This window comes from Rhipicephalus sanguineus, chromosome 8 (assembly GCF_013339695.2).
Source record: "Rhipicephalus sanguineus isolate Rsan-2018 chromosome 8, BIME_Rsan_1.4, whole genome shotgun sequence".
In the NCBI taxonomy this organism is placed as follows: Eukaryota; Metazoa; Arthropoda; class Arachnida; order Ixodida; family Ixodidae; genus Rhipicephalus; species Rhipicephalus sanguineus.
The window spans coordinates 67,773,198-67,793,693 of record NC_051183.1 but is presented as its reverse complement, the minus strand read 5'-3'; positions in this window follow the sequence as shown (position 1 = coordinate 67,793,693).

Here is a 20,496-nt window from a genome sequence, read left to right as displayed (position 1 = left end):
GACCTCTTTCGCAGAGCTTTCTTGGAAACGTTCGCAAGCGTCGTCTGAAAGCAAAGGGCTGCAGCCTTGATGGAGACATGGGTCCAACTACCGAATAAAAGCGTGGCCATCTTAGCAGAGGAAATAACCCGACTGTTTCGCCATGCTGACCCTGCCATGGCCGAGGACAAGAAAGTCCGCTTCTTTATGCAAGGAGTAAGGCAAGAACTGTTCGCTGGGCTGCTGTGGAACCCACCCTCGACAGTCCAAGAATTCGTTTCAGAAGCGATGGCGATTGAAAAGACGCTGGAAAAGCTCACCAGCCAGTACAATCGCTGATAGATTCAAGACAGCGCAGCAGTTCATGCCCTCGGCTCCGACGACCTGTGCGAAACGATCCGAGCGATCGCGTGGGAGGAACTGCGCAAGATGTTACCCGCACCACAGCCTCAAGTGGACTCGATCACGGATGTCGTTCGCGGAGAAATTCAGCAGTCGCTGGGCACTCTCGAACCGACACAGTCTCAGCCCCAAGCCATGAGCTACGCTGCTGCAGCTCGACGCTTCGCTCCCGCTCTGCGCCCACGTCAAGACACCGCATTGACGCAGATCCGTCGCCAGACACCGCCGCAACCATCGACGCCCTACCGCCCACGTCCGACCAGCGCTACACCCCGAGGAAGACCGACATCTGGCGCGCGCCCGACAACCGCCCACTCTGCTACCATTGCGGAAAAGCTGGTCACACCTACCGCCGCTGCCAGTACCGATAGATGGGACTGCGTGGTTTCGCTATCAACGCACTTCGTCCAGAACGAGATGAACGGCCACGTGGCATCGCCATCTCGCACGAGCGCAGTGGACCATCCGAGGACCTACCCTATCGCCGTCCCCAGGCCTCTACGTCTCTCCCCAACGCCGACCGTACGCCGGCCCAACCAGGGGCCGGTCACCTAGCCCGTATCCAGAAAACTAAGGCCAGCAAGCGATCGAGGTACGGTTGCTGTATCACGAAATACCGAAAATCCTCCGCCGCCGACGACTCCGCCGCGACGAAATCTACAGAACACACCGCAAGCTGAACGGAGCCCTGACGTCGCAACTTCGCGGCCTGAAAAAGACCTGATGACGCAACGTCGAAGCAGCGGGACAAACCGTCGTAGCCGTGAACCGACGCTGCGACCTAACCGCAACGCAAGGCGACGAACTAATGACCTCGACGTTCTCATCGATGGCCACAACGTCACCGCGATCATAGATACTGGAGCCGGCTATTCCGTCATCAGTGGGCCGTTCGCTGCGAAGTTGAAGAAAGTTAAGACTGCTTGGGAAGGCCCCGAAATTCGGACGTCTGGAGGACACCAATACCTTGTGGCGCCGGCGGGAATCTTCGCAGCGAGAGTCACACTTAACTGCATTTATCCCGCGAGCTTCGTAGTGCTACAGCTTTGCTCGAGAGATGTCATCCTTGGTATAGACTTCTTAAGCTTACTTGGTGCAGTCATCGACCTGAGATCCGAGTCGATAACACTATCCACAGAAAAACCATTACCACCGCACACGCCACAAGGAAAGCACGCCTTCAATGTGCTCGAAGACCTCGTCACGCCCCCCCCCCCTCGCTCCAGCGTCATCATTTCCGCCTGCATTCAAACATCAGCAAACCTTGAAGGCGTCGTTGAAGGAGACCAGAACGTGTTGATCACCGCGAGATTTGTGTCTAAGAGAAATAGCCGAGCTGCCTGTAGTGATAGCAACAGTGGTGCTCACGAATTTCAGCAACGAGTACAAGCACGTGAACAAAGGCACGACGGCTGCCTACATCGAAGAAATTGTGCTAGCCACCAGTGCTTTCGCCCTCAACGATTCTACCGAATCTACTCCAACGAACCGAGCTCCTCAACCAGCTTTCGACATCAATCCGAGCATTCCGACGCATAAGCAAGAACAGCGCAGAACCCTGCTCCTGCAATAGGATGACTGCTTTTCGGCGTCGTCAAGAATTCGGCAGAACCCAATCGCAAAACACCGCATCATAACAAAGGAAAGTGCCAGGCCACTCCGGCAGAGCCCGTACAGAGTTTCGACGTGAGAACGTGAGGCCATAAGGAAAGAAGTCGACGAAATGCTACACGACGACATCATCCAGCCTTCGACGAGTCCGTGGGCGTCACCAGCGCTGTTAGTGAGGAAAGACGGAACCCTACGCTTCTGCGTCGATTATCGCCGCCTCAAGAAAATCACGAAGGACGTCTACTCTCTCCCACGAATAGACGACACCCTGGATCGGCTCTACAACTCGAGGTACTTTCGTCGATGGACCTCAAACCGGCTACTGGCAAATCGAAGTCGACGAGACAGACATAGAGAAGACTGCCTTTATAACACCGGACGGCCCGTTCGAGTTCAAGGTCGTGCCTTTGAGTCTTTGCTCGGCACCAGCGACATTCCAGCGCGTTATGGACAGCGTGCTGGCTGGACTGAAGCGGCAGACGTGCCTTGTGTACTTGGGTGACGTTGTTGTGTTTGCCTCAAACTTCGACGAATACCTCCGGCACCTTGAAGCTGTACTTCAAGCAATCATGACCTCCGGGCTCACCCTAAAGCCAGAAAAGTGTCGCTTCACGTACGACTAACTCTTGCTCTCGGGGCCATGTCATTAAAGTCTGGAGTTCACCAGGACCCGCGGAAAACAGCTGCCCTTGCTGCCTTCCCGCCGCCCACCGAGAAGAAGGCCCTACGCCGATTTCTAGGATTGTGCGCCTATTAGAGACGTTTCGTCTAGGAATTTTCACGGATCGCCGAGGCACTGACGCAATAAACGAAGACTGCGTCGAATTCGGGTGGGAAACCTCGCAAGTTCAAGCATTTTAAGCACTGAAAGAATGCCTGCAGACGCCTCCGATACTTGTGCGATTCGACGAACACGCCGACGCAAGCAGCGTAGGACTCGGCGCCGTCCTTGTGCAGAAGACCGACGAAATGGAAAGGGTTATAAGCTAAGGTCGCTATCAAATGCATAAATCAACTATTTCACAAGAGAAAAGGAGTGCCTGGCCATCATTTTGGCTACATCCAAGTTTCGCCCCTACCTGTACGGCAGGCCCTTCAAAGTTGTGAGCGACCACCACGCCTGGTGTTGGCTAGCTAACTTGAAGGGCCCTTCAGGTCGCCTCGCACGATGGAGCTTGAGACTTCAAGAAATCGAGATTACCGTCACTTCCAAGTCCGGAAGAAAACACTCTGATGCCGACTGGCTGTCTCGTGCCCCCGTGTACCCGCCGCCACAAGACGACCAGGATGATGACTACTTCTTGGGAACTATAAGTGCCGACGATTTCGCTGAACAACAGCGATCCGACCCGGAACTCAGAGTCCTTATGGAATACCTCGAGGGCAGGACTTCCGTCGTTCCGAAGGTATTCAAGCGAGCACTTGTGTCGTTTTGCTTACGCAACGGCGTTCTCCAAAAGAACTTCTCTCCACTTCGAGCCAAGTACGTCCTCATGGTGCCTTCAGAATCGCGACCACAAGTCCTCCAGGCCCTGCACGACGACCCGGCAGAAGGACGCATCGGTGTTTCCCGAACGCTGGCAAGAATACAGGAAAAGTACTACTGGCCGCGCCTTGCCGCCTAAGTCACTAGCTACGTGAGGACGGGAAAAGACGGTCAGCGACGCCAGACACCGCCAACATGACCAGCGGCGACCGTTCCAGCAGGTCGGGATGGACCTCCTGGGGCCGTTCCCAACGTCGACTAGCAGTAATAAGTGGATCGTTGTAGCTGCCGACTGCCTGACCCGCTACGCCGCCGAGGTAGCCAAGTTCTTCGTTGAGAACGTCGCGCTACGTCATGGCGCCCCAGAGGTCCTCATCACGAACAGAGGTACCGTCTTTACTGCAGACCTAACTCAGGCGATTCTGGAATACAGCCAGACAAGCCACCGCTGGACGATTGCCTACCGCCCATAGGCCAATGGCCTCACCGAGCGCCTAAATAAGACCATCGCCGACATGCTGGTCATATACGTCGATGTCGAACACAAGACCTGGGATGCCATCCTTCCGTACGTGACCTTCGCAAACTACACGCCCGTGCAAGAAACGACGCAAATGACACCCTACAAGTTTACGTACGGAAGGAAACCGGTAACTACGCTCGACGCCATGTTACCAAACATCCCCGACGAAGAAAACATAGACGTCAGTGTTTCCCTTCAGCGCACTAAAGAAGCCCGCGAACACATCGAGAATCAGCATATGACCTACAGTCACCGTTACAATCTTCGACGACGCTTCATGGAATACCAGCCCGCCGACCGTGTTTGGGTCTGGACGCCGATACGCCGATGTGGACTCAGTGAAAAACTTCTTCGGTGATACTACGGTCCATAGAAAGTGATTCGACTTCTCGGCGCTCTTGACTACGAGGTCATCCCGGACGGCATTACGAACTCCAAGTGACGCCGCGCCCGACTTGAAGTCGTCCATGTCGTGCGCCTTAAGCCGTTTTTTACGCGTTAGCGAACCTGGGGACTCTACTTTTTCCTTTGTGATTGTAATTTATTTGTGTATGCACTTGCTTTTTTTCCTTCTATGTTCTGTCACAAGCATCGGGACGATGCTTTTTCAGAGGGGGGCAATGCCACGCCCGCTTCTTGTTTTATCTTGATGTATTCTGGTTTGACCAGCAAGGACGGTTAGCAGCGCTCAACGATGACCGCGCCGCAGCGTTCGCGATGATTCGCGGTTGTAGTAGATCCCATTGTTAAGATTGTGCGCAGGACGTGAATAGTCTAGATTATTCCAGAGCTTGCGCGACCACCAGTGATAACACTGGAAAGTTCAATGCGTGATGTATAAAAGACGGCGTGTCCAAGCCATGAGCAGTTTTATCGACGGCCGACGCCCTGTTCGCCCCGCTATTAGTGTACAGAGTGTATTGCTGTAGTTTGAGTTTTCATTTCCCGGCCACAAGTTCGGCCAAATAGAGGGTTTCATCTTGTACACGCCGACTGCTACGTTCGTCGACGTCATGGCCACATGTCAATCACATACTGCGCTCAATAAATGTCGTTGCGGAGTATCAGTATCCCCAACATACAAGAAAAGTATTCCGGTATCTGTATTTTTGTATATGTATTCAGAGATAATTTCTTCGTCATTTTGCATAAGTCTCCGGAATGTCCTATCACCTCTAAAATAAATGTATCTCAGTATCTGTATTTTAGGTATCCAGCAGGATATTTCACTACCCGTATCCCAGAATACTTTTCTGGGTATTTTTGTCCAGCCCTGGGGTCATCATGAAGTGCGTCGGCATATTTTTAAACTTGTGCTAGAAATAGCTGCAGTTCGCGCGCGCGCGCGCGCGCGTGTGTGTGTGTGTGTGTGTGTGTGTGTGTGTGTGTGTGTGTGTGTGTGTGTGTGTGTGTGTGTGTGTGTGTGTGTGTGTGCGCGCGCGTGTGCGTGTGCGTGTGTGTGTGTGTGTGCGTGTGCATGTGTGTGTGAAAGAGATAGACAATGAATGCCACGCCAGAACAAATATGCCAGCATCATGCTCTTGGCGAACTTGCCTTCCATCTGGCTTGCGTTACGCGATACGTGCAGCCTTCGCTGCTCTGGGGCTTCTGATCCTTGTAGGCGAACTCCGCTAAATAGCGGTACAAATGTGTGTTCGGATTTCCGAGGGCTTCTATCCATCCACCGACTTCGACGCTTTCTCTACAAAAGCTCACCAGCAATCCAATGAGTAGCATTGAAGCATCAACTGCAGCCATGTCCTCCTTTGTGGAACCTGCGCTTGCCATCATAATAATTTTAGCATACAGTTAAGCGGTTTCTCCATTTAGCAAATATCGCAGAGTTTACATTAGCACTTCATATCCTGGTTATTTGTTCCCTAAAAAGTGGGCCTTTTGTCATGCTTGTCGTTATAGGTGCGAAGCACCTTAGGGGCTCGGCTTGTCGGCGTCTAATGTCATCACAGTGTGTCATGTAGTCACGGTCCGTCATAAAACGGGTACGCGCTATAAAAACTGCTTAAATCCCACTACTCGCCACCGGTCCGCTAAAAATAAAGAAGGCAACAGTTAGCCCAAGAAATAGCCGATGACGTTAGTGGAGCTGAAACACCCCTCCCTACATGCTGTACGCAACTGAAACCGGGCATGGAGGGAAGAAGCAGAAGAAGAAGCACCTTAGGATAAGCTGCATTTTGCCGCAGTTTTCCGACGACGTTATTGGAGCGAAAATGCTCTTCCCTACATGCCCGGTTTCAGGCTTGGCACCACGATTGCCACATCAAAGAAATCTCTCTCAAAACACTGCACGCTTCGCCCCTCAACAGGTTTCAAATTGTTGAAGCTGAAACACCCTTGCCTACATGCTTCGCACCTCCCGTTTTTTTTTTTTTCGGAGCATCTCATATTACGAAGCGATGTAGTGGGTAAACATGGGGATTCAATCTGCTTAAAATTTTCTTTGGTGGTTCCGTCGCTATTTGTAACCTATAAATTACAGTTCTGTGTAGACATCACAATAACAGAATAAGGATTCCCCCGTTTTAAACGCGCTTGAAGATTAGTTGCTTGAGGACACAGGGTAAGGCAACATTTGAAAAAAATGACTTTTTTTTGTTTGCAATTTGGAATGTGTGAACCTTTGTGCATATTTTCCACTTTTGTGCTTTTCTTTTAAAATATTTTTGGTGGCTGAAAAGGAGCTTTTCCGGAAACAAGTGGCGAGTGTGCACACATCCCAGGACAAAGCCCTCGTATGCGCTCCGTGCTTACGCTCCACATTTTAAAAACAACCACTTCGTGTATGATAGCCAAAATGCTTGTCTGGAGTGAGCTGTGTATAAGCAATTGTCAGGTAACTTCTAAGACAGTTCGAAAACGCCGTGTGCTTTTTTATTCGCACTTGTTCTTCGGAGCGCGTCTATTCGAACCCTTTTAGCTCCTAGCTTTATTACACCTTGTGCCTGTCATGCCTGTCGATAAGTTGAAAGGCTGAGGGGCAAGAAGGTCTTCAGCAAGTGCAGGTTTCGTGCCAACTAATACAACTCTCTTGTAAATGCGAACAAATGCCGGTGACGTACTCAAGTAAGCAACGCTGAACCAGGAAGCTCTTCGTTGAACCTCTCAGCCTTTTCGGTGTCGTTCAAGGAAAATCATGTGCGAGGTAACTACGGGTATGATCTAATGGACATCAATATTGTTTGTCATGCAATTAAACTAAATTGCGAGTGCAAACTGCGCGCTGCAAGTGTTCAGCTAAGGGGAATTGCGTCGCTGAGTCCTTGCTGTCTTTGTTTAGGCTTCAGAGTCTTAAGGATTGCGACATTGGATGTTGTTCTTTCGTTTAATGATGGCAGTATTGCGCAAGCCAAGATTCTGAAGTACTTAGGATTGAAGCTTGGCCAAAGTGCAGTCAATTTTCTGAAAAAAGTTGACCACAATGGACGACACATTGCGGATAGAGCTGCAGGACAGCTCACAAAAGAAGCAAGGCAAGCAAGACGACAGGCTCTAAAGTGAAAAATTGACTTTGGGCAATGGTTACCAAGCTTGTAGCTACTAAATCCAGTAGTTGAACGATGTTTGTGGCAAAGTATGCTCACTTTCAGCAGTTTTCTAACTTTAAACTCGATTATCTCAAGACTATGTTTTTTCGCACTTAGGTACCATTATCTTCCATGTATTAAAAGATAAACAGTCGATTATTTTTTTCTTGTATTCTACATAAATGCATCAACTACTAAAACAGTAGTTTACAGTTTTTGTGCTACAAATTTTTTAGTATGCAAATTAACTCAATATTTTGGTCATAGTGGTAAGACAGTCACCGAAATTCTAATATTAGTCAGATTTTAACAAATCTGCTTAGGTTAAAGAAGGAAATTTTGGAAAAAATGATGTGTGGATTATGTGGGTACCACTTTTATTCACTAAGAAAACGGTATTGCAAAATGGCCAAAAATGCATAGGACGTATAGGGCTTACGCTCTGCCCTTAAAAACTTCTAAACCCTAATGAGGTTAGAACTGTCATCGTATTAATGACGTCCACACGGTTGTCGATCCTGACACCCAATTTTTCATTAGAACTCAAACAACAAATCGAAACTTGTCATCTGTTTGCTTTTTGCGAATTTTTATCGGAAGTACTTGTTCAGAGAAACAATTAGCTATGCTTGTATGAGGGTAACTGTACTTTCACCGTGAGCTGTGAAATCTAAAAATCAGGAACATAGATGGCAAAGATGAAAAAAAAATGGTGCACAATAAACCATATTACACCGTAAAGCGGGTTTTACCTTATCCGTAACTAACGCCCTTACGCCCTAGAGAAAGACATTTTCACGAACAAGCCCATATGTGTTGCTTCCAGTCATCGAAACAACCTTATTACTGCAAAATAAAAAAAGAAAAATAGTTAAACAATTTAGGGACCAGCATAAAAGGCACCAGCATAAAAGGCATCAGCATAAAAGGCACCATACACGTCGAGCCATACAAACAAAATTGTATAGCAAAACACTAAGTGGACAAAGCGCTAACGTTGTTCAACCAGACCCACACCATTGAGGTTGTTTCAGGAAATGGGCCCGAAAATCCTATAAATTATCGAAATCGTGTATTTCCTCGCTGCCTCCATAATTATCTTTCTGTAGCGACAGACACGTTCAAATGGCTAAAAGCATCAATTATTACAGCAATTAGACAAACTATTTTAATTACCATTTTGTTATTGAAGAAAAGACATCTTGCCAAACGAGAGAATTGAAGACCTCTCTGCGAAGAATGCATGGCCGCATTGTGACTTCCGAAAAGTAGTCGCTGGTAGTTTTAGCAGCGTGATGAAATATTATCCATTTTGCCGGCGAAAGCGACCCGAAACGTGGAAGAGCGAAATTGGCATATTGTTCTGACTTCCAGAATCAGCGAGCCTCGTCATATCAACCAACAATAGACATCGCTTCGTGTGTGGGCGGGCTGCGCTCGGGATTATAGCACGCAGTGGCGTAGGTACGTTAAGGAAGATAGGGCTAATACCACTGCAATCATTGTTGTAAATGAACAGTGGCATCGTTCTGACATCCGCTTTACAGTACAGTATTACATTACAGAATATACAGTCCGTGATGTACGGCGTTCTCAACGAAGGTCTTTCCCACTTTATCGTCATTTGGACATTCACTTTACAGTTCTCTTTTCGATTAAACAAAATACAAACAAAGGTTGTTTACGATAATGAAAAATTCATGAATCTTTTTTCTTGAGCCCGATAACATACGCGTCGATTATAATTGGCTAATTCTCTGATAATTGGCTAATTCGTATGTCTGAGTTGGTCGGTAGCCTTCATTGAGTTCATGCAATTCAGAGGCAAAATATTTCCTTGTATTGTCCGCTGTTAGCGCACAGGCCGCTCTGTGTAGATGGCCAGATATTCCACATTCTTTGACTATCGTCCCAAGTGATCCTCACTTAAGGACGAGCACTCTACAAAATTCCTGTTATCATTCGTATATCTAGTTTCTTTTTTTCTCTGCAACCACTGAAATAAAGCGTATTTTCTCTTTCTCTCTGCAGTCGCTGCTCCTAGACGTTGTTCACGTTTAGGAGGGACAGTTACTAATTACTTTTTGCAGGTGTTTTTTTGGACAACTGACGCTGTCACCCGTTTAGAGTACGAACAAGTCACATATATAATCGAAGATTGGGCAATAAATCTAAACGCCAGGAACGATTTATAATGGCAGTTGTGAGGGTTGGGCTTGGTGCGTGTGGACGTAGAGCTATTGGATCAGCCAGTATTAATACGTTTTATAATCATTCGAAATATATAATACTACGTTAAAGGCATTTTTACCACACTGACAGCATCCCAAGCGTTTCTTTCATTGCTATACAAGAGCGCAGTACTTACCGCCCATCCGCGGTTTTGAGGCGACCCTGAATCGCACATCGCACATCCACATTTGAGTCGTATGACTGTCATTGATCGAGCGATGTATTGTTGCTACCCGCTTTACCAAACATAACTGGTTGTGTTGCTAGGTTGCTTCCCTTTCGAACGAGCCAAGCACACATATGTTACAACGCAGGGACGATCGGTGATATTGCATAGTTCTTTCTACATTTATTTGTGGCCATAGCATTCATAATGCGCCAGTTACAAGCGTAGATGATTTATTGGCTTCAGAAGAATCAATACTTTTGCCTAACAAGGCACTATATATGTATATGTAACCTAAAGTGTAGGCCACATGCTGACATTGCCTGCCTAATTAACCCTGACATTGCAAGAGCGCCACGTTGGCTGACTTCATGCATAGTTTGACAATATAATGGGGCGCAATGTAAAATCCTATAGAAGAAAGAGACAATAGAAAGACTGCTAACTTTTAGATAATTTTTCTTCGAAAACGCCCTCTGTGTCACCGATAGACGCTCGTCACCGATGTGCGCATCAAAGCTGAAGAAATGGTTTTACACTGTCTGAAAATAGAATATAGGTATTCACAATCACGTTGCACAGCTATTTTGAAGGAGCACTAATAATTAATGCAGGCATTCAGGCGCTACTGCTAATCTACTGCAAGCAAATCTTGGCGTGTGCGTGGTTTACGTGCTGCTTTTCTTTATTTCTTTCTTTGTATTGAATTTCACAATGCTTTCTCATAATTACTTCCTTCCTCCATTCCGGGAATTCGGCCGTCATTCCCGTGCTAATCAGCACAGCACTTTAGCTCTCTTTTAGAGTGTCGCGTGTCTCATGACTCTCCACTCATTCTCACCATCTGTAAATGTCTTATGGAATACCAGTGCTACAATAAAGTATTCCACTTAGTTACATGCAGTCATGCCATCAGGCAAGATCCTCTATTCCATTGTGTAATATGCGGAATATAATCCGTACCAAGACTTGCACTGTGAACACACTTAACACTGAATAACATGTAGTGCTTTATCCCCAACGCCTCGGGACGCCTACGCCGTAGACGCGAGACGCCGTAGGCCAAATTTCGCATTTGTTTGAGGGGCATATAAGGCTATCGCCTTAATAGGCGACGCCAAAAAGTGGCAGTCGTGGCGCGTTTACAACTACCAAAATAAATTTGATGCCTCCATTACACAAGAGAAACGGATTTTGGTTACGTGGATGGGAATCGGGGGAAAACTATTGCATGGTACCTCATTTTGAGAGAATTACGCTTGCGTGAAAGTTTTTGTCATGCAGGCGCAATTCGAGCTTGAACGCTTACGTCAGGGCCAACGTTACCTTTAGCGGCAAGATTTGCAGCGACATGGCGCGGTTATCATGAGCAATCGCTAGTATCAGTCGTTATACTACAAAAAACGATCTCACGTTCCAATCTGTGAGCACTCTACAAACATAGTGTAAGCAGCATGGAGAGTATAAAAGGAACAGTGACGTATCAGAACTGAGGTTAGCTGAAACACGATTGATCAAAGCGCGTGTGGGAAGAGAACATGCCATAGGACAAGAAAACGCAACACCAGAGATACACCTGTGCGCAATCGCGTCAGAAGAAAAAAAACCTTGTGGGAGCTCGCAGTAGTGGTGCAAGCTGCCCACTTATGGCATTATGCAGCTTGTGGCCAACGAAGCTTACCGTCGGCTTCTACAAGCTTCACTAAAGACATTGCTTGGTTTAGCTACGCATTTCAAGAAATATGTTGCTTGGCTATGTATCGCCCTGGCTACGTGAAGTGAACGAATTATTATTATGTTCATAATTACCTCGGTCTTAAGAATGTACTTATCAGCGAGGTCTAAATGAGTAATTGCTTAATTATAGTTGTCTTAATGAGTGGTCTTAATTAACACAGTTTTATTAATCTTCATTTGCAAGGCTTTAACACGATCAGGAAGAGGACGACGGGAGCGCGCCCTGGCTGAGCAACCCGCTGGAAGGCACTAGCCCATAATGATAAGTGCCCATAATGATAGTGACAGTTCTTTTTTCACTCTGCATGGCCTAACCTCCAGCTTAGACAACTCCACTGCTAATATCTGAAACGCCTGAAGGGGTATGATCTTCACGAACAACTGTCTATAAAATTTCATACGTATAAATGGCAGCAACATGTTACTAAACATGTGACATAAAGAAGGGTAATGGAGGCCTTGCTAACTTGGACCTTGGTAATTGAGACCGTCTAATTAACACTATGCCAATAAGAACCATGCTAAATAAGGTCTTGCTAGGTAGGCCACAAGCTCCGTTGTCAGTCCAGCCTTGCGCCACAAGTGCAAACTGCCCACATTTTAGTAAGTATTGCAGAAACATTATAAACGGATGAACAGGGCATTAGAACCAGATTCTACTTTGTTCCTGAAGATGGCTGTTTTTTTTTTAGCGCGGGACATGCCCTTGCGATTCAGCTCGTCGACTATTTTAATGGTATCCTCAATAATATGACGTTCTTTTTCCTGCTGCATTCAAGCTTCGAGAAATCTTTCGCAGTTTTTAAAAAAGTCTGATTTTTCCAGGCGTCGCGTTAATGGTTATGCATATTCAGATACTGCGTTTTAGAAAAGCCAAAGCTTTTTCTTCCATTCGGGCAGACACTGCTCTCTGTCCGCCGATGTAGCCAACGCGCTCTCAGCTGTCGGCAACCGAGCCGGTACACAATCTAACTGGAAGGTAGAAAAGAATGCGCATGCGCAATATCCTGCCGTGAAATTCGCAGAAGGAGCCGTGATGTAGTTTGGCACGCGCTCCCGTGGTATCTAGAATTTTGCACTGTGCTGTACAACGGACGTCACCCTGCTTGCGCAGCCCCTGGCTTCCGGTACCGTGCCTTCAAGGAGCCCGCGAGCTAAGAAACCAGACCCTCTACTCAACCGGTGTCCACAGCGACGAACGGACATTGAAACCTGAGCTACTGGACTACGACCTAGACGCCTGCCAGCGGTAAAAATCACTGTGCTGGCCAATGCCCGACAGACTCGACGCCAGAACAAACCATCGAACTGACTAGGTGATACTTGTGGCGCAAAGGTGAATACTTCTAGAACATTCGTGAAGCTCACAGAAATAATAAAAAAGCGTATCAGAAATGAGCTGCATGCTTCTACTCTTAGTGCGTACTTAGCGGTTCGTCTTGGACACAGACTCAGTCTTTCACTAAAAGCCGCCACTAGTCATATTCCCGCTAAAAGTATTGCTCAATGGCATGAAGTCCTTCGGACGGCCTCTATAGATCCGTTGTATTGTTCAGAATCATTACCAGCACGGTTTAAAAGGCTCTCAAAACACATAACTACAACTATGCGCCAGCGAAGACTTCAGTAGTCTTGATTGCTAAATCAGGAACGTACACAGTGGTTTCCTTTTAAAGGGAACATCGGAGCGTGTGGCTAGGAAACACCGCCTGCGGGCGGCTGAAACGGGTTTGGCGCAGGCGCAGTGTGCGCAAACCGTTCGACCGGCAAAACAGCCCCACGCACAGTGCTCCGCGCGCCTGCGCTAAACTCATTCCAGTAGCATTCCGGCGGTGGTGCCGAGCGGTCGCCACATTCTTTGTTCTTTCCTTTAATACTGAACCACTGTGTGTGTTATGTCTGGATTTCAAGCGTGCTGATGTCGCCACTGGCACACGGTGGTCGTTCTGTTTCTATATAGTGCCTTTAAAATATGTTGGGAGTGATTTTCGCGGACAACCCATTGTCCTCGAGAGTGAATTTGTCGAAAGCTGCTTGGACGGTATGCTACATATTCTATTAGCTTGAATTGGAGGTGTAAATACGTTTGCTGGTGCTCGTAATAATAGTTTCTAACTAAAGTATTATTCACTAATGTCGTAGAGCTACTGTTTCTGTTTTTGAGAACAAAGTGCCCGTCTTTGCTTCACTATTTTACGCAGCCTTTTTTGCGATCAAAAGAACATGATAGCGAATTCACTATGCTTCCGTGTCATTAGTTCTGCTCAAGTGAACTCTATAGCTGGCTTGAGGGTTCCTGCTTTACCACGACAGCCACCCATCTTCACAAAAAGGTATTGCGCTTGAATTCTGCATATGATACAACTTATGTACTATGTTCACAGATTGAAAAACGATATCAAAACATTTAGTATAATGAGTGGTATGCGAAATTGCTAGATATATGTGCGTCATGTCGCTGTGAATCTGGGCGCTAAAAGTTAACGTTAGCTGTCATGTAAGCATTCAGGTCTAAATTACGCCGATATGACACCAACTGAACATGGTGGGAACGAAAGTACGTGCATTACTTAGCCTTAAACGGTCGCGTGTAAATCCCTGAGTGTTGTGCATATCTTTAGGGAAAGTGAATGACAGAAATCGCTTACGAAAGAACAGCTTTTTGAATCACCCCAGTGAACCTTACAAAGCAAACGTTCTTTACTATATTCCTATTTAGAAACCTATGGTACAATAATGGTTAAACCTACTCGACTCGATCGTCAGTTTTACTGCAAACGAAGCGCGCTTTAAACAGTGTTACGTTGTGTTGATGCAGTATCCCATTATGTATAGTGAAATATAGCTCATACATTCTGCACATTACCATTTTCATGCTCTAAGATGTTCCACAGTGCTCGCTTTAATAAAAAGAGCATCTATCAACAGCGCTGATTAAACAATTCTATTGTAAAAAGAAAACTAAAACACATTGCGGCACCATTGGACTACCATGATATTTGAGCCGTGCCGCATCTTCTGAATATCAGGAAGCCGGTGTCTCCAAAACGGTTCTGTACATTTCCATGCGTTGCAATATTCTTACGCCCACAACGGGGTAGTTACACTGGCTGCAATTTACAAGATACATTTAAAATAGCGGTTGTAGCGTTGACCAGTTTAGCTTACATACATTCGTCTTCTTTGCAAGGTTCCCAGGAACCACTTACAGCATGCAAGATGCGCTCTTCATGTAGCGATGTGATAGTTTTTACAGTCTTCGGTGGATTCTTCTCTAAACAAATTTTGTGAAAAACACAGCGAACAAATGGCCGTGAGACTTTCCGATTCCACGAGATGAATGTTCACTGTATTCAGCCGCGGTTGGCGATCAAAGGACTTCTTTGCGCAAGGTCTCCGTAGGTGTATTGCGTATGTTGTAGGCTTTCTTTGGAGAAGACAGAGTCACTTATTGTCTCATTTCTAGCACTTCTCAGGTGGTCAAAATTTCCGGAGCCTAATACTACGGCGTCTCTCATAATCTTAATTTGGTTTGGGGCTTGAAACCTAACCACTATAACTAATCACTATCATTTCCAGCATTGTCAATAGCACATGTGAGGGCTGTTATTACGTTAGTTCCAGTTTGTTTCCAACGCTTGTTTCCATGTTATGTGTCAGATTTTACCGGGGCATGTTAATTCTGTCTCGCGCTTTTGGAAAAAATTCTGAGCTTTCACATGTTAGGTTCACTATATCGTTAAGATGTTGACCGTTCTTTAACGTAGAGTAGCCCAAATCTTTAACTAGTGAGCGCCGGCGGCACTTTTTCCCGTGTATCTTCGCGATATGAATCATATAACTCAATTTCCAAAACAAGGGAAGGCCAGTGCATGCCCATCAAGTACATGTCCACAAAGCATTTTTTGCAACTTCATTCGATCACACGGCGCTGAAACACAGAGAAGTCACCACTGCGCATGCTAAAAGATTTGGCCGGCTGTACATGTGTCACGAGGCCGTTGAATAAATAAGCTCTCGCGTAGGTTCATGTCACCAAAACCTGATGACAAAACCGTCATCAGGGAAGGACACACAAGACCATTTTCTCCGAAAGAAAAACACTCAGTATATTTAAACAAACGGAAAAATACAGAAAGCGACAGGAAATGGAACAAATACAAAAGATTGAGAAAGTAATAGAGCTGCGAAACGCTTACGAAATGGTAACTCTGCACGTAAAAGTTCCGAAGAAAAAAAAACTTTCACCGTTCATTAAGCAGAAGGGACGTAGTAGTGCAGACGGCGATGCTGGAAGATGCGGTAGGCACGCTCTCAGGCTCGGCTTGGATGAAGGCACTGCTCGGAAGACAGCGGTGTCGGGAGAATTGAGGTCAGCGACATTTCGGCATTCGCCTACCGACGCTTGGAGATGGAGCCGGAGACGCTGGCGTGCCTGGCCAACGCCAGACAAATGAAGGAAATTGGGTCCAGGTGGGAGCCTGCAGCGACCTCGATGCAGGAATTCTGCCGGCCGCCACTCCCGCGCCCCGGTCACGCTCTTCACTTTGCCACGTCTCAGCCCTGTCTCTCTTGTTCTTCCCCGGGCTTCCTCCAACCCAGCGTGGGACTCCTCATTGGACAAATTGGTCTTGCGTAACTTCACGCGCCCTATTTGCACATCTTCTTCTTTGAATTGCCGCCACAAGAACTCGTGTCCACACACTTGGCCTCGTATTTTCTTTTCTTGCGTCGGCCCCTTTGGTAACTCTCGCGCACTTTTTGAAACGCGCACTTATCACATCACAAGATGCCCCTTTTCTGAAAAGTTTTTCGCAGCAGATTAACTGCAGGAGGCGAACGGTTCACTATACGCGACACGTCTTTGAGCCCACACGAACACATGCAATCTCCGGATGGTTACAATTCGCGGATGGCTATTGGAAATGCTTTGCCTGCCATCCATAGTAACCCATCAGTTTCGACCTATGGCTCCAACCTACTCATGAAGTGGGCACCCACATTATCCAATTCTTTGATGTGCTGCAGATGAAAGGTATACTATTGCAGCGCCAGAACCCACCTTAGCACCCTTCTGTTCAGATGTGTAGCAATCGCTAAGTATTGCAGCGGTTGATGATCTGTCTGCACTACAAATTGCACTCCGTACAAAAAGATAAGAAATTTTTCTATCGCCCACACTAGTACCGAGCATTCGCTTTCGATGGAGGAATAATCCTGTTCGCGAGGCAACAGCTGGCGGCTGGCATACGACACTGGGTGTAACACCCCGTCGTGTTCTTGCATGAGGACTGCACCGATACATGGGCCCGATGCGTCCGTACGAAGTACGACCACGCGTTTTGGATCTGGGGCCTTCACGACCAGCCCAGAAGCAATGGCTTGCTTCAGCGTCTGAAAGGCCTCTTCTGTTTCAGGAGTCCAACCAATCTTGTTTCTTTCTACATTTTTCTGAGTTAAAGGCTGAGCCTTCTCTGCATAATGGGGTGTTAAATCCCGCTAATACCCAGCTAGTACCAGAAAAGATAAAAGCTGCTTCTTGGTGCCAGGAGACCTGCTCTGGCTATTTTAGAAACCGTTCTTGGTATTGGTTGTATAGTCCCGCCTCCTAAACGATGGCACAAGAAGACAATCGACTTCACAACAATCTCACACTCCTGCGGCTTGATGGTTAAGCCAGATTGTCGTACTCTCTACAACAAGCGTTGCAATGTGCCTACGTGCTCTCCCCAGGTATTTGTAGCTATGAGACATCGTCGATATAGGGAACTACGTTTTCGAGGCCCTGTAGAAGAGTTCTCATTAAACGAGTGAACACCGCAGAAGCTGTCTTTATACCAAACGGCATGTAAATAAACTGGATGTGGCCAGATAGTGTTTAGAATAACGTTTGACCTTGCCTTGACGACCGATCCAGTGGGACTTACCAGCATCCCTTTGTGAGATGGAACTTCGACAAATCCTGCTTGGTGCACACCTTGGTAAACATTACATCCGTCCTTGGTATGGGTTCTGCATCGGAAACCAGAATGTCGTTGATGCGACGAAAGTCGATGCATGTGCGATATCTGTTATCCGGTTCCTTAATAAGAGCCAAGGGTGAATTGTAGGGCGAATTGAACCGAGTTTTATTATGTCCTGAACTTGCTTCACCACTTCCTTCATTGCCAACGACAAAGGGTACTGCGGTCTGTTGATCGGTTCAGATGTCGTCAATTCAATTCGGCATTCCAACAGATTCGTCTTTCCCGGGATTTCGGAGAATACACCTTGGTATGCGGTTACAATTTGACCAAGTACAGCAGATTTCGCTTCATCTAACCCATGGCCAATTGAAATTACTTCCACACCAACAGTCGGCTTGCGAGCTGTAGAGGGGTGCCTGTCTGCTCGTTTTTCACAACCACATAGGATGCTGTTTGTGGAATTGGCTCTGGTGGTCGCTCTTCATAGCGCTTTAACAAGTTGATATGCAAAAACTTGGCGTCATGACCGAAGCCCAGCCAATAGTCGTATGCACATTTTTTCCCAGTGACCGGAAACGGACCTTCCCATTGCTTAGTAGCTTATTGGCTGCTGTAGGAAGCAAAATAAGAGCTCGGTCTCCAACTATAAGCTGACGGTTCTTCTCTTCCGATCATAGTGACATTTTTGAGTACTTTTAGTTCGCACCAGGATCTCATGGACTAATTTAGCGTCTTCTCCAAACGATCCCAGAGATCGAAGCCATTACTATAGGTCGTTTTCACCTCCTCTTCCATCTTTTGTCCAGTGCAGAGCTCTTTCAGCAAGTTGAGCGCGCCTCGCACGTACTTCCCGTAGATAAGCTGGACAGGAGAAAATCACATGCTGGCATGAGGCACTTCTCGATATGCAAATAGAAGTGCTGCGAGCAACCAATCCCATGGTTTTGGATCCTCTTCACTGAGCTTGCGTAACATTTGTTTCAAAGTTCATCACCACCGGTTCTTCGTCACTTTGACCCAGATGCCCCTACCGAAATACATACGGGTGCCAATGGAGTCGGCCTTGGAGCTATTGTTACTCAACGCAAGTCTGGCTTCGCCGAGTACGTCGTTTCCAACACAAGCCGCACTCTCACCAGAGCTTAAGGGAATTATTTGGTCAGAGAAAAGGAATGTCTAGCCATCGTTTGGGCAATCACAAAATTTCAACCTTACGTACAATGCCGCCCGTTTGATGTCGTGACTGATCACCACGCCCTCTGCTGGTTATCTTCACTAAAAGACCCATCTGGTCGTCTAGCTCATTGGGCATTACTTCTCGAAGACTACAATATCCGTGTCGTCTACAGGTCAGGCCGCCGACACTCCTTGCCGCTCTTCTATTCCCCATGCATACGGAACTCCGTCTGTTTACAGCTACGATTCTGCGTCACTTACATACGCTGGCATGCAATCTGAGTCGCTCCAGGACCCTTGTGTAGTCTCTATTATGGAGTTCTTGTCTCAGCCATCACCGCCTACCGCCACTCGGTCACTGCGACAGCTCGACATTTCACCGTACGCGACGGGCTCCTGTACCTCGCAACTACCTGACTGAGGGCCGCAAATGGTCGATGGTGATTCGTTGCCAGCTACGGGCCAATATCTGCGCGTCCTTGCACGCGGCCACGCCGGTGTAATAAAAACGTATGCAAGCCTCCGGCTCCGGTACTACCGGCGTGGAATATACTGCTTTGGCCGACAGTACGTACGTTCGCGCTCCAAGTGTCAACGCCGGAAGAGCCCACTGCACACAGTCACTGGACCACTACAGCCGTTGCTTTGTCCCTCCCGGCCCTTTTGTCGCATCGGCATAGACCTGTATGTCCCGCTTCCCTACACACCTGACGGCAACCGCTGGGGGATTGTCGCTATTGATCACCTGAAACCGTATGCTGAAACTGCAGTGCTGCCAGAGGCCATATCACGTGAACTCGGCTTATTCATTCGTCAAAAACTCGTTCTTCGCCACTGCGCGCCTTGCGAGTTACTCAGCGACCGCGGACGTACGTTCCTCTCTGAAGCCGTACAAGCCCTCCTTCGGGAATGCAACGTTGCGCATCGGACAACCAGCGCGTAGCATCCGCAAACCAAAGGAATGACTGAGCGCTTTAACCGCACAGTGGGTGACATGCTGTCCATGTACATGTCCGCTGACCACACCAACTGCGATCGCATAATACCCCTTGTTACGAATGCTTACAATAGAGCCATTCAGCCTTCGACAGGATTCTCTCCATTCTTCTTTCTTTACGGCCGTGAACCTTGGTCATTTATAAACACCATTCTTCTGTATTGCCTAGACGCTTCAGAATCCATGACTCTATCTGAAGTCGCCAATTATGCCGAGGAATGCAGGCAACTCGCGTTCCTTAACCGCACAAGATCAAGCGCGCCAGAAGGACCGTCACGACGAAAGCCTGCATCCTCAGTCATATTCGCCTCAAACGTTGGTGCGCCTTCGCCTTCCCTCCTCTTCTCCTGGCCTTTCTACAAAGCTACTGCCTAAGTACAATGGCCCCTACTGCGTCCTAGGTCAAGCATTCCCGGTCAACTATATCATTGTGCCTGTTTAATCATCTACGGACCGCCGCCATCGCGGTCGCGGGACTGTTCACGCCGTTCGACTGAAACCCCACTATGACCCACCAGTCGTGCCTGTTATTTAGGTCGCCAGGATAACTCCTTTTCCTTGAGGGAGTGAAGAAGAAGACGAGGACGGTTGTTGTTGGTGCTCGCGCTGCGCTCGGCCTAGACCGCTGATCGCTTAACCTCTGGCAACCTTCTAATAAACGCATCACTAGGGTTTC